Here is a 15116-nt window from a genome sequence, read left to right as displayed (position 1 = left end):
ACCTTGTATATGCAGGAAGATAAACACTCAGTTTCAATCCTCTCTAGTTGTTGAGTGGAGAGGACTTAGAAGCACTGGTGAAGTTCACAGTCCAGGGTCACAGGCTCATCAAAAGAGAGAGACTGGATCCCCTACCCCTGCATCTTTCCATTATATTAATAAATATGTTTGTGATATTTATTTTATCTGATATTTCACATCCACTTCTCAACAAAAGATATACTGTACTTACTGGCAAAAAGTGCAATGGAAAGAAATAAACCAGAACCAGAACCAATTAGATATGTCAATAATGTAGCAGCTTTTGGACAAGGAACTTAAAAAATGAGTAGCATTTTAAGGGCTTTCATGGAAAAGTTGAATAATGTGCAAGAATATACTGATAATGTAAACATAGAGATTGAAATTCTAAGAAAGAATAAAAAGAGAAATACTGAGCATCAAAAATATTGTGCCACAAACTTAGAATGCCCTTGATGGGCTCATTAGTTGACTGGATATAGCTGGGGAAAAACATTAACCTTGTGTATATGTCAATAAAAACATCCCAACATGAAAGACAAAGAGGAAAAAAAAAGAATAAAAGTGAACAAAAATACCTGAAAGCTAAGATAATTATAGAAATAATAATGTAAGGGAATATTGAAAGATTAAAAAAAAGGAACAGAAACAAGAATTGCAGCAAAAATGTCTTACCCTCAAAAAGCTTTAAGCTATGCTTATATGTAAGGTATAGAAAATCAAAGATAAAGAAAAATGGGCTGGGGTGACTCAGTGGTAGAGTGCTTACCTAGCAAGCAAGCAAAAAAATCTCGAAAGAAGACAGAGAAATGATCTCATTTATACAGAAGCAGAGATAAAAATCATATACTGACTTCTCAGAAACCATTCAAGCAAGAAGAGAATATAAAGAGATATTTAAAGGAGAAGAAAAGACTCCCCACCAACCTAGAATTCTGTGCCTTATAAAGATGTTTTCAGAAAGAAAAAAAGCTGATTTCAGAAAAAACTGAAGTAATGTGTTGTCAGTTAATTTGCTTTGCAAGAATTGTTGAAAGAAATTCAGAAAAAATGTCAGAAGTTCAGATTACTATAAAGGAAGAAAGAATATGAAAGAAGAGGTAAGGATAAAAATTCAAAAAGAACTTGTTTTTCTTACTCCTAAATTGCTTTGACAGTCAACAGTTTCTTCAAAATGGTAACAACAGAGACTGAAGTTGTAGATTCATGGTAGAACAGTTGCATAGCATGTGTGATGTCCTGGGTTTGATTCTCAGCACTGCAAAAGCAGACCTTGTATGCTTATGCATAAGTGAATACAAAGGAACAGGAGGGAATATTTTGTTATTATAAGGTATTTGCATGACCTATGAAACTACACAGTATCATTTGAAAGTGAACTTTGGTTTATTGCAATGGTTTATTACAACTGCTAAAAAGAAGCATGTACAAAAAAGAAATATAGCCCCATCCCCAAACAAAAAGCCAACCACAGGGCAAAAAACCATACTGCTGTGTGCTTGGCTCAAATGGTAGCATGCCTGGCTAGCAAGTACGAGGCCCTGAGTTCAAAATCCAAGTACTTTCCCTACCAAAAAAAGGGGGGGGGGCTGGGAAGGTGGCTCAGTGGTAGAGTGCTTGCCTTGCATGTATGAGGCCCTGGGTTCAATTTCTCAGCACCACATAAGCAGAAAAAGCTGGAAGTGGTGCTGTGGCTCAAGTGGTAGAGTGCTAGCCCTGAGCTGAAGAGCTGAGGGACAGTGCCCAGGTCCAGAGTTCAGGCCTCACGACCAATAAAACAAAACAAAACAAAACTACCAAAACAAGAAATCAACAACAGATATACAACTGATATGCTAAGAGAGAAGAGAAAAGTGAATCATATAAAATGCTGAATTAAAACTTCAAAAGGTAAAAAAAGAGGGGAAGACAAAAATAGAAATGAAGAATAAGGGTAACAGAACATAATGACAAATTTGCTAGGTATTAGTAATCTTTCAATTATTTTGGACATTAACAGTATGAATATGCCAATTGAGAGACAAATTTTCAGAATCAATGTACAAAATAATTATACAAAGAAGTTCACTTAAATAACAAATTGCATGTAGATTAGATGCAAAGAGATGGATAAAGAGATGAGGAAATATATATTCATATATATATATAAACTAATAATTATGTTAATTTCAGACACAACAAACTTCATAGCAAAGAAAGGTATCAGAGAGGAGTTCCATATAACAAAAAAAAAAAAAAACATCAGTTTTCAAGAAGATAAAACATTCCTCAATGTATATACACATAGCGACTGAGAGTCAAAACATGAGACAAAAACAGATTAAAACAGCTAGGAGAAATAGGTGAATGCACTACTGTTGAAACTTTCCTACCTGTCTACGAAGGATAGACAGATCAAGATGGCAGAAAAATCAGGTTGTTTAAACCAGTACAAGCATTATGAGATTCCTAAAAGAATTAGAATACATCCGGGCTCCGGTGGCTCACGCCTGTAATCCTAGCTACTCAGGACGCTGAGATCTGAGGATTGTAGTTAAAAACCAGCCCGGGCAGGAAAGTCTGTGAGACTCTCATCTGCAATAAACCATTAGAATACTGGAAGTGGGACTATGGCTCAAGCGGTAGAGCACTTGCCTTGAGCTGAAGAGTGCAGGGACAGTGCCCAAGCCCAGAGTTCAAGCCCCAAGACCGACACTCTTTCTCTCTCTCTCTCTCTCTCTCTCACACACACACACACACACACACGCACACACACACACACACACACACACACAAACAAAAGAATTAGAATACAAACAATGATCCAGTGAACCTAATTCTGGGTTTATAACCAAAAGAATTCAAGTCAAAAATTTCCCAAGACATCTATATCCTTTCGTGTATTCCAGCATTATTCCCAATAGTTAAGGCTTGGAAGCCACCAAATGTCAGATAAATGGAAAAATGGGGTATATACAAACAATGAAGTCATATACCGCTTTTCAAAGGATTCTTGGCATGTTCCACTATATGGATGAGCCTTGAGGAAACTAGCCAATCATAAAAGGACAAATACTGTTTGGTTCCACTTGCAGAAGTGTCTGAAGTGTTACAGAAACAGAAACCTATCTAGCAAGAGTTATGAAGAGAGGCAGGAGAATAAGTGTGTCTTGAGTGTCAGCATACGAAATGAAAGAGTTTTATAAAACAATATGAATACACTTAAAACCATTGGTATGTTCACTCAAAAGTGATTAACATGGAAAATTTAATGTCACTTTTTTTTTAACCTCTCTCTGAGAGAGAGAGAGAGGCAGATACCAATGAGAGCTACTCCCTGCCCTGGCCAATCCTGTTGGAAAGGGCAAGTGAGGACATTCTTGTTTTTTTTTGTCAGTCATGGGGCTTGAACTCTGGGCCTGGGCGCTGTCCTTCAGCTCTTCAGCTCAAGACAAGCACTTAAGACATTGAACAGCCACAGCAAACTTCAGCCGACGACTTAAGTGCATTGAAGGAAAGTTGAAATTGGATGAAGAGTTGGCCCATGAGAAGGAGGAGGTCAGGGAAGATCTTTCTGAATGAGAGTTATCTAACCTGACAAAGAGATGAAGGGCCTTGGGCTCTCTCTTCTGAAAGGCCTTATTTGTGCAGAATTTTGTTCCTTGATGTCAGAGCAGAAGGAAGGAGCATGTGTTCTCATGTGGTTCCCATTCGTCTGCGTGGGTTACCACAGCTTCTTTCTGACCTTTTTCACTTGGGCTTCTGGCCTGTTATAGCATCCGATGAGGAGCTAACAATCCCCCAGGGACTGATACCTTTGTCTAGGGTCATTTCCCTGTGACAAACTTACATCATACTTGTCACATATTCATCCATGTTCAGCATTAAGCTACGTGCTGTGGGAAGATGCAAGTATTAATAAGAATCGTAACCATTTAGGGAAGAAAGGGTGATACTTATTTCAAGAAATGAAGGCTTGGGGAATTTAAAATATTGCCTATACTTATTTCTTAAATGGCCAATGAGAAGTGGAACTAGAAACAGAGGACAGGCCTTCTGTTCTGCTGCTCTGTGGTTGAGTGCTCCCTGCTTGCATATCACTTACACATTGTCAGAAGATCCATAATGCTCGGCAGGCTCACTGTGCATCTCAACTGCCCACGCTACTTCCCTAGTGCTGTCATTCACTCCAAGGGGTCTCCAAGGAGACTGAACATTCTGATTGTCAGTTCCTGGCACCTCCATCTTGATATTTTTATAAAGACATTACTGGGTTCATTGCTTTTTTTCCCCCAGACTTGAAGAGCTGTTTTGTGAAAAACTGACCCCTTAGTCCGTGGAGGTTGTAAATTGGGCTCCAGTGTTGCCAAACCATGAATGCCCAAAGTTGGAGGACTGAAAGACGAGGAAGAAGGTAGGAAGAAGTATACATTTTACCCTCAGTGACAATGATAACTTCTGGAGTCATTTTTAAATGGACATGCCAGCTATTGAGCATCTAGGAATGGTCCTACTCTCTTTTATTTAACCTTTGTTGACAAGCAGTGGGGGGATAGGGTAGGATAGTTGGGGCTCCGGAGAAGGAGGTTATTTATTGAAAGTATAGAATTTAAGAGTATGAGTCTAACTCTCATTGACATTGTGTCTCTTCTTGACATTTACAGCAGCAACTCATTCCAGTTTCTTCAAATGTGCCCATTTTTTTTAATATTGGGAGTAGGAGATACAGAAACAGAGAGACAGAGAGACAAAGAGACAGAGTAAGTTTAAACGTCAGCAAAAGTGAAAGCAAGTGGCCCACAGTATAGGAACATGCCAGTAAGCTTGGCAGGGGAAGAAAAGCAAGGAGAAGAGAAGCACAGGAATACAAGTGACAAGTAGTCCTGGAGTCTACAGAAGAAAATGTCATAGAGACATTTCGGTTTGGCTAGGAGCAGGACACTGGGGATCTCAGTAGCTTCCGTGTAGAGCTGAGGAAGGAGACCAAATTGCGTGGGCTTGAGGAGGGAGAAGGCAGTGAGGAATGTAGACAGGAAGGTTTATTCCTCCCCCCACCAAACAAAAAGCCATGAAAGGCAAGATGGGAGAGAACTTCTCCAGTATGCCACTCCTTGCTTCCAAGTTCCACTGCTAGATTGGCATCCTCTCATCTCCTTGCCTGTTCTTCAAAGTCTCCATTTTCTCATATGAAAATTCTGTTATAATAGAATGGCCTGGTGAAGGTAATAAGGCTTCCACATGAGAATGTGCCTAAAAGGTACAGTTGTGAATGGCTTCAGAAATAAGGTAAGGCCAATCAGGTTGTTAGATTCTATGCTGCTAGGCATACCCCGATGAGCAAGATAGACTGTTCCTACTGATACGAATTTAGTTGGGGGAAAACAATAGTGCCAAGAAGGCTGTGCAGAGAGTTTGCACAGGATGAGCACCTCACTTGGTCTAGGAGCTTACTAAGCATCCTAGAGTTTTTCTTCCCTCACCTTTCTCCTTATCCTGACCTCTGCCCAACTACATGGCCATCTTTTCAGGATAAATGCTGGATAGAAAAAGTCCCTTTGGATCTGTTTTGTGTCTGTTAAAGCTCTTTCATAGCTGTGATTTAGAAATCTTTTCTTTAGCTGCTACAGTCAACTGATATTTGAGAGGGTTCCTGTTTAATTTTTAAATGAACAAATTATAATATGAATGCTACTTTTTCCCCAGTCTCTGAAACTTACTATGAGCAAAATTACTATAATAACAATATGGAGACATAGCAAATTGTTACAGAAATTCCATTTTTTTCTGTCAGCAAACACAATTTAAGCACTTAACATCTAGGCTTCTTAAGATTCATAGCTGACTAGGGAGCAATTAGGACTGGGATTTTAATGAATACACATGAACTTGTGTTTCTGCCAGGAAGAAAGGCTAACTTAGTGAGTACTGGGATTGGCTTTCGGGTTTAATTCAGAATATCCGTTAGATATGTTCTTGGAATAAAACACAATTAAACAAATCCTTAATTTATGTACTAATTACAACAAGCTAGATCAACCTTCTCATTCACAATGTCTTCATTATTCAGTGTGACACACAAACTGCATGAAGAGACTACTGCTAATTTTCAAATGAGTATTAAACAGTTAAACGTATCCCCTATTCAGCAGAAATGAGGACTCCATCCCCAATAACCAAATTCTAGAATGAATTTGTGTGTTCTATTGAATTCTGTCCACTAGTCATTTGGCACATGATACATTTAGTACCTGTATCTAAATGAGAGTGCAAGGGGAAGAGAGTCATAACTCTTTTTTCTGGTCAGTCATGGGGCTTGAACTCTGGGCCTGCGCACTGTTCCCGAGCTCTTCAGCTCAAGACAAGTGCTCTACCACTAGAGCCACAGCACCAATGCTGGTTTTCTGGTGCTTCATTGGAGATAAAGAGTCTCATGGACATTCCTGCTTGGGTTGGCTTTGAACTGCAATGCTCAGATCTCAGCCTCCTGAGCAGATATGATTATAGGCATGAGCCACCAGAGCCCGGCTATTTTTAGAGTTGTAAGCATTCCCATCCCAATTGCCTGGAATTCTTGTAGTCCAGATAGGTATGCTCTTAACTGCACTGGCTCTTTCAGGATCTCAACCATTTGTAAACTTCCTGAGTTTCTTTTTGCTCACAAACACAGTACACACTTATCAGTTTGGGTCCTCTGGGAAGCCAAGATAAACTTTGAAGGACAAGGCTTTATTTACTGGAGGTAAGATCCATGAACGGCAAAGGGGAGGGGAAGCTGCGTGGTGAGGGAGGACCTCCAGGCTGCTGTGTTCCCCTAGCGCATGTGAGAGGAGGAGGGCCAGGGCTGCAGAGGCTCAGCCATTGGTGCAGCTTGGAGCAAGTTGAGGCCAGGCCCATGGGCACCTCTCGCACCAACCTTCCTCCTGGAGGAGATAGATCCACGTAGGCAATGCCGGCTGGGGCCTACCACCTGCTCTTCTCAGTCCAGGCACAGGCAGCCTGGGAGAACGGGTCCCAGGTTAGGGTACAGGACAGCCCTGTGGCACTGATCAGACTCTCAGCCAGCTGCCCTCGGTGAAGGGTCACCATCGCTCTCCTGTAGATCCATCTCAGCAGCCCACCTCCATGGCTGCCAGAAGACTAAATCTAGGTGACAAGCAGTGCAAGACCACCACACGTATAAATCTCGGGATTCCGAGTTGCAAATATCCTTCTAGAAAAACAGTGCCCCCAGTGCCTTTAACAACTTGTGGGTGTGTGTTTAAATTTAGAACAGGGGTAGCAAATGAACATTTTCTGCTGGGAACATTCTATATTAGTCACTTAGATTGTGTAGCGTCCTTCACTAAAATTTGAAGAAAATTAATTGTTAAATATATCATTTGAGGGGAGAATGCAGTTGAGAAGAAAATATATAGTCTACAAAATGAAGACTAGATAGAGGAGAGATGGGTGAAGTTGTTGAAAGGGTGATGTTGAGCAAGAAGCACTGTATTAAGTAACTGACTTGGTGCAATTGTGTTCAGTATACTACGTTTTGTAAGGAAATAAGATAAACATACTCATGAAAAACAGTGTGAAGTTCCTCAAAAATTGCAAATAAAATTACTGTATGATCCAATAATCCACTGGGAATATATCTAAAGGAAGTAAAATTATGACCAAGACAAAACATTTTTGAAAAGGCATTGTATTTATAAACTGCCTCTTAAATTACAACTCCTTCGTACAACTACTTGAAGATAAAAAAAATAAAAATATAGGGGGTAACAATGCTAAATAGCAATGTAGTCATTACCTTACTCATGTAACTGTAACCCCTCTGTACAGTATCTTTACAATAAAAAATATTTAAAAGTATCATTTGGGAACATCAGGAATACTTGGATTTATTTGCTTTATTTACAAGATAATTTAAATTGTCTGTTGTATTTTCTGCCATACTGCATAGCAATCTTTTAAGTAGAAGGTGATTCACTTGCTAAACATAGACTTTCCTTCTTTTTTCTTTTCTTTTCTTTTCTCTTCTCTTCTCTTTTCCCTCCCTCCCTCCCTCCCTCTCTCCCTCCCTCCCTCCTTCCCTCCTTCCATTCCTCCCTCCCTCCCTCCCTTCCTTCTTTCCTTCCTTCCTTCCTTCCTTCCTTCATTCCTTCCTTCCTTCCTTCTCTCCCTCCCTCCCTCCCTCTCTCCTTCCCTCCTTTCTTCTTGTTGGTTGTGAGGCTTGAACTTAGGGCCTGGATGCTGTCCTTGAGCTCTTTGGCTCAAGAAATCACTTTGACCAAAAATGCTACTTCTGGTTTTAATAGTAGATAAGAGTTTCATGGACTTTCCTGCCTGGGCAGGCTTCAAATCACAGTCCTCAGATCTCAGCCTCCTGAGTAAGTAGCTAAGATTACAGGCATGAAGGCATGAACAACCATTGCCTGGCCCTTATTTTTCTTCTTTTTTGAGAACTTTCCTTTTATTGTGAAAATGTCAACTCCAACTTACATGAAGATATTTATTGACTATGTTTACTTATATGAGTTAAGGATCAGAATACCTAATTCCCAGAATCCTTTCATGTAGCCAGATCTGGGTTTAATTTTCTGAGTTAATAGAACATATAACAAATTGGCACACTCACATACAAACACACACCCATATACACACAATTGCAGTGCAATTTTGCTGCTTGTAATCCTCAAAAGAGGCCCAGGAGGTAGATACCATTTTATGGGACAGAGAAATTGAGATTTTAAATGTATGTAGATGTCTCAGTCGTATTCTGATGGAAAGTTAGAGAACTTACCTAAGTCTGTTAGATTCTGGACATCACATGTCCGTGCTGCCAATTATTGGCATTCCATAGTTAATTCTTCATTTATAGGAAGCTAACAAAGATGGTTATATGTGTAGTAATTTGTCTATGCTTATAACTCCCCCTTTCCCCATTATGTTGCTGACTTTTTGTGTGTTCATCTGTTCACCAAAATGAGCAAATCATATCCTGGCTAATTCCCTTCAATATTATATCAAATTTTATGTGTAAGTGGATTTTTTCAGGGCAGAGAGTCTATAAATTTAATAAAAATTTCAAAGAGAAATTGGCTGATGGGTTATTTAGTTCTTAAAATTCCAACTGTTTCAACAATTTTTGTTACCATTTTGTAACTGATTTGTAGTTTGATTTCATTCTCATTAGACAACACAATCTGCATGATTTTATTTATTTTAAATTTGTTGAGACTTCATTTATGGCTCAAGATATGGTCATCTTGGTATTTGTTCTGTGGGTACTTGAATGTGTGTTATGGTGCAGTTGAATACAGCAATCTGTAAATACAAATTAGATTGGATTGGTTGATAGTGTTACTCATTTCTTCCATAGTCTTGTTGATTTTATTTAGTTGTTCTATCAATAATTGCCACCAGGTATTGCATTTTTCAAGTATAATTGTTCCTTTATTTATTATTGTCGTTCTGTCACTTTTGGCCCTATGTATTCTGCTGCTTGCTCTTCAGTGTATATATTTACTTAGAATGGCCATGTCCTATTCGTGGAGGAATGCTTTTTTTGTTATAGCATGTCTTTATGGGTTTGCTTTAAAGTCTACTTTGTCTAATATTAATGTATACATTTCAGATCTCTTTTCTACTTTTTATGGTACTACTGAGGATTGAATTCAGGGTCTCACATTTGATAGGCAGGCACCCTATCACATCAGCCACTCTGCCAGCCCTTTTTGTATTTGTTAGTTTTTGAGATGAGGGTCTCACTTTATGTCCAAGCCATTGGTTGAGATAAAATCTTGCACACCTTTTCTTTTGTCTTGAATGTTTTTAGACCATGATTCCCCATCTTCACCTTCTAGGTAGCTAAGATTACAGGCTTGTATCACCACACCAGGGCTCCTACTATTTTTCTTTTGCACGATACACATTTTCTATCCTTTCACTTCAACTTGTCTATATCATTATATTAGTGACTTTTTTGTAGGTAGCCTAATTGTAGGTCTTAACTGGTATATTTTGAACCTTGTATATTTAGTGTAATTACTGGTATGTTAAGTCTGATGGTTTATTTTTTTTTAATTCTGCATAATCTCTCATTGCTCTGTTTGCTTATTTTTCTTTCTCTGACTCTCTGTCATGAAAAAATTTATTCTGATTTACCATGCTGTCTTTGTACAGCTTTTTAGTGGCTGTTCTAGGTATTCTTTATATACATATAATTGTTTACTCATTGGAGTGAAATATAGAGACCATATCACCCTTTATATCCCTGTACTCTGTTCCATTATCATAAATATTTTGCTCCTGAATGGACCTACATCAGACAGTGCTATAATTTTTATTTCAATCATCAATATAATTTTAAAAAATCAAAAGAAGGAAAAGTTTTGTTTTTAATGTATATTTTGCCTCCTGTATACTTCCTTTCTTCTCAGTATCCCAAATTTTCTTATTTGTCATTTCTTTTCCATTTAGAGAATGAACTTTGAAGCCAGGTCTGCTGGTGAAAATTATCTGAGCTTTCTCTCATCTAAAATATTTTATTTTCTCTTTTATTCCTCAAGAATAGGTTTTTATTGGGGGGGTGTATTGGATTATGGTTTTACAATTCTTTCCATATTTGAAACATATATTTGCCATTCCTTTCTGGCATTTACAATTTCTGATGAGAAATCCATTGTCATTTTAATTGTTTTTCCCCTTTAGGGTAAGTGCCATTTTCTCTGACTGCTTTCAAGATGTTTTCTTTATCTTTAATATTCAGAAATATAATTATGTTTCACGGCATGGATTTCTTCAAGCTTATTCCATTTGGAATGTTGACAACTTTTGAAGTCTATATATGTATGTCTCTCCTCAAATTGGGAAAGTTTCAGACATTATTTCTTTGAGTACTCTTTCAGCCTTGCCCTTTTATTTATCTCCCAGGACTCTGGTGACATGAATATTAGGAATTGTGATGTAGTGTCATATGTCTCTGGGGTACTATTCATTTTTTCCAATCTATTTTTCTCTGTTGTTCAGATTAAGTAAAATTGTTATATTTTCCAGTTCACCGATTTCTCTATTTTATTTTGCAATTGAGTCTGTGCATTGAGCCTTTTATTGTAGTTATATTTATAGTCCTCAAATTTCTATGTCTTCATTAAGATTTGTTTTTCTTTTCTGAGATTTTAATTTTTTCATCTTTTGAGAATGTTTCCTTGAAAGATTTAGATAAGTCAGGGCCTTTGAAATTATGGTTTCCTTTTCTTTTTGTTCTTCCTTCCCTCCCTCCCTCCCTCCCTCCCTCCCTCCCTCCCTCCCTCCCTCCCTCCCTCCCTTCCTTCCTTCCTTCCTTCCTTCCTTCCTTCCTTCCTTCCTTCCTTCCTTCCTTCCCTCCCCTTCCCTTCCTTCCCCTTCCCTCCCTCCCTCCCTCCCTCCCTCCCTCCTTCCTTCCTTCCTTCCTTCCTTCCTTCCTTCCTTCCTTCCTTTCTTCCTTCCTTTCTTCCTCCCCTCCCCTCCCCTCCCCTTCCCTCCCCTTCCCTCCCCTTCCCTCCCCTTCCCTTCCCTTCCCTTCCCTTCCCTTCCCTTCCCTTCCCTCCCCTCCCCTCCCCTCCCCTCCCCTCCCCTCTCCTCTCCTCTCTCCTTTCCTTTCCTTTCTTTTTCCTTTCCTTTCTCTATCTGGTTCTGTCTCTATCTCATCTCTGTCTCTGTCTCTGTCTGTCTGTCTGTCTCTCTCTCTTTTGGCCCGTTTTGACACTTGAACTCAGGTTTTGGGTACTATCATTGAGCTTTTGTACTCAAGGCTTGTTGCCACTTGAGCCACAGCTCCACTTCTGGCTTTTTGGTGCTTATTTGGAGATAAGAGTCTTATGGACTTTTCTTCCCAGGCTGGCTCCAAAGTGCGATCCTTGGATCTCAGCCTCTTGAATAGATAGGATTGCACACATGAGTCATTGGCACCTGATGATAATGGCCTCTTTAACAGCTTTGTCAGCTAATTCTAACATCTATGTCATTTTGATATTAGCATGAAATTATCTCTTTAGTTGACATTTGCTGACATTGGTCTGTCAAGAAATAGTGAGGGCCTTGTCTCTTTACTGTAAGATGAAAGTAGAAGTTTCCTCTGGGTATTCATTGATACCTAAGGGGTTGGTTTTTCACTTGTATTGGCAAATGCAGTTCTGACTTCATGTATAGTCACTTTTGACACTGTGGTTGGGGGTTCTTGTAACCAATGGGGTTTGCTCTGCACTAGGTCTATTCTGATACTATACAAACAAGGAATGGGAGCACCATCTTAATAACTTACAAGGGTAGGTCAAAATGTGAACTCATAATGTGATTTTCAATGACACTATGGGGGATAGGAGATTATTAATCATCAGAGATGAAATTTCTACCTTGTCTGATAGTACTGTGATAAAGATGGTGGGATACCTTGTTATAGCTCTGTAGCAATGGAGGTCTATGTATCCTATTTTGCAATTGCTAGGTGTGAGTGGTCGTGGAGCCATGGCCTTTTCTGCAGTATTCACGTGGAATACAGTGGATATTGTGAAAATTTTTTCTTTCTTTTTATGTCTTTTTGCAGGCATCTTTCTTGTATATTTATTTAAACTTCTTTGAATGTCCAATAGTATGCATAATCTTTAAATTTTTTTTACTGTTATAAAGGTGTTGTACAGAGAAGTTATAGTTACATAAAGCAAGTAAACAGAACATTTCTTTTTGCACAATGTCACCCCTTCCCTCACTCTGTCCCTACAATTTTCCTTTCTTGCTAGGTTATCTATTCCCTGCTCTTTGGCTAAAAATAGCAATCGTGTGTTGGGCTTTTTCTCTGGCTGCTTCTTTTAGAGTTTTCAGTTGGATGTCTGGGAATATGTGAAGCAGAAAGAAAATTTAGGGAACTTGCCACTTTTTCAATCCTTGGACCCCAAGGTCCTTGAGTAATCTCATATTTTCTCTCCATGTTTCAGAGTACCTTCCTGGTTGTTGTGTATATGGTCACCAAGTGGCCAGGATTGAAATTACAATTAATGAAAGAAATAAGGAAAAGTACATTTCCCCCATTTATGCAAGCAAAAGTCCAAGTTATGCTTTATAGCAGTTCCTCACGAACAGATGCTGTCATTCTCCTGCTATCTGAGCTCCCTTAGTAATTCCCATGGCACTAATTAGAATTATTTGTTGTGCGGCCTCAATGTTCACAGATTAGCATATCATTTAGGTTACCCAAGCCTCTTTTGACAATTAGACATATTTCAGATGGTTATAGGAGCTTGTGATTTTTCAAATCACATTGAGGAGAAGGGACAGAGGGGAGAGGTATATATATTTTCATGACACAGAACACTAGTCCAGGGAAGGCAGCTTGGTGAAGTTTTCCAGTAGGTCATTCAGAACAGAGATGAAACCACAGCTTTAGGAAGCCAAGCCAAGAGCAAGCAAATGCTACATGAAAAGCAGATAGAAGAATGTTAAAGATTAATAGTATTGCTCTTTTGATATTTAGGTTGAGGCCAGTTCTTTATGGTTACTCTTTATTTTCTATCAAATGTTAGGCAATTTTAATGTATGCTATATCATTAAACTTTATAGCAACTATGTAGAATAGACATTTTAATCTTCATTTTATCAAAGAAGAAATGATGGCATAGAGTTAAGGTGACTTGCTCAAGGTGTTTTTTTCTATGGTAAATTTGCTCAAGGTCTTATAGATAATGGGTGAAAGGATCCAGAATAAAAAATCAGTCTGGCTTCAAAGCCCTGTTCATAAGTATTGCATAACACTTGTATGTCTTCTCCTTCTAGAAGAATAGGATTTATTTCCTGGGTATACAGACTTTAGATTTGATATGATAGTCCATTGCAGGGCCAGCAGAGGACTCCCAAAATGGACTATATTTTTTTTATGGAAAAGTATATTCTAGAGCCAAATAGATGACCCTTTAGAACATAATCTATTTGTACTGTTGGATAAGTCTCCATTTTTCAATCACATACAAATGCTTCTTTGCCTTTCTGCCTCTTTATTTCTCTTTCAAGGCTGCATTTTCATGTAACTTAAAGAGACAATCAGTTTAGCAATCTTTTTATTTCTCTGTCAGGTAATAACCCATTACTTTCCTTTAGGCTCATCCAAGCTTTGAGGACTATTGCTCTCATTTATAAGAAATTTCCTTTGGCCCAGGACCACTTTTGTCTATATTCTGCCATGGGATCTAATAATGGGAGTAATTAATTCAATAATCACAATAGCAGGGATCTCATGGGGACATTTAAATGTGGCCTGGGCTGACGTTGCTGAGGCTCTGTTGGTGCCAGGGCCTTAAGTAGCTGTGTTTTTCATTTCTAAAACCCAAAGTACACTTTTCTCCCTTGGTCATATATGCAAGAGACTCTCAACACTTCTACATGGGTAGTTAGAGGTCAGACAATTGCAATGCATTTGGGCAAAAGAACAGAAACCCATTTAAGTATGATGAGTTGTATTTTTATTCCAGTTGTGACAAAGAACCCAATGAGATTGAAGTTATATCAAACGGGCTATAAAAATGCAAATGCATGGGCTCTCAGTCTTTGAGCAGAGGTCACTCACTGAGATTCAATGGAGGCATACACAGAGGTCAACATCTATAACAGCGCTCCGGCTTCCTCAGACAGATATCTAGGCTGTATGGTTTTCTTCATGCGTAGGAATTTTTTTTAATAGAGATACATGTCTTGAATATAATTGTAGAATTACTACTGATGGTCCTCTATGGCTGATGGTGATGGGAAAATGTGAAGAGCAGGGTGTCCAACGTTAGACAATTCAAGTTTGAGGTCCTGCCTTTGAGTGTTCACTGGCTAAGAGACCAGTTCAAGTAATTTATTGTCAGTCGATATTCGTTTCTATATCTGTAAAATCAGTTATCAATGCTTCTGAGGGTTCTTGGAGAGTTCAAGTGAGAAAGTATATGAAAAAGCTTGATAAAACTCCTATGTTTGCTTGCTATAATTGCTGTGATTGCATGTGCTTGTCAATTTTAAGAAGTGAAAGAAAATGTGTGTTTCAGTTCAACTAGTCTGAAAATACATTCAATCTAAGGTTATTTGGGATATCTCAAAAAGCACATAGGTGTGTACTTTAC

The sequence above is a fragment of the Dipodomys spectabilis genome, unplaced genomic scaffold (genome assembly GCF_019054845.1).
Source record: "Dipodomys spectabilis isolate Male_0828 unplaced genomic scaffold, ASM1905484v1 ptg000414l, whole genome shotgun sequence".
Classification (NCBI taxonomy): domain Eukaryota; kingdom Metazoa; phylum Chordata; class Mammalia; order Rodentia; family Heteromyidae; genus Dipodomys; species Dipodomys spectabilis.
The sequence above is the reverse complement of the archived record's forward strand: the minus strand, read 5'-3'. Positions refer to the sequence as shown.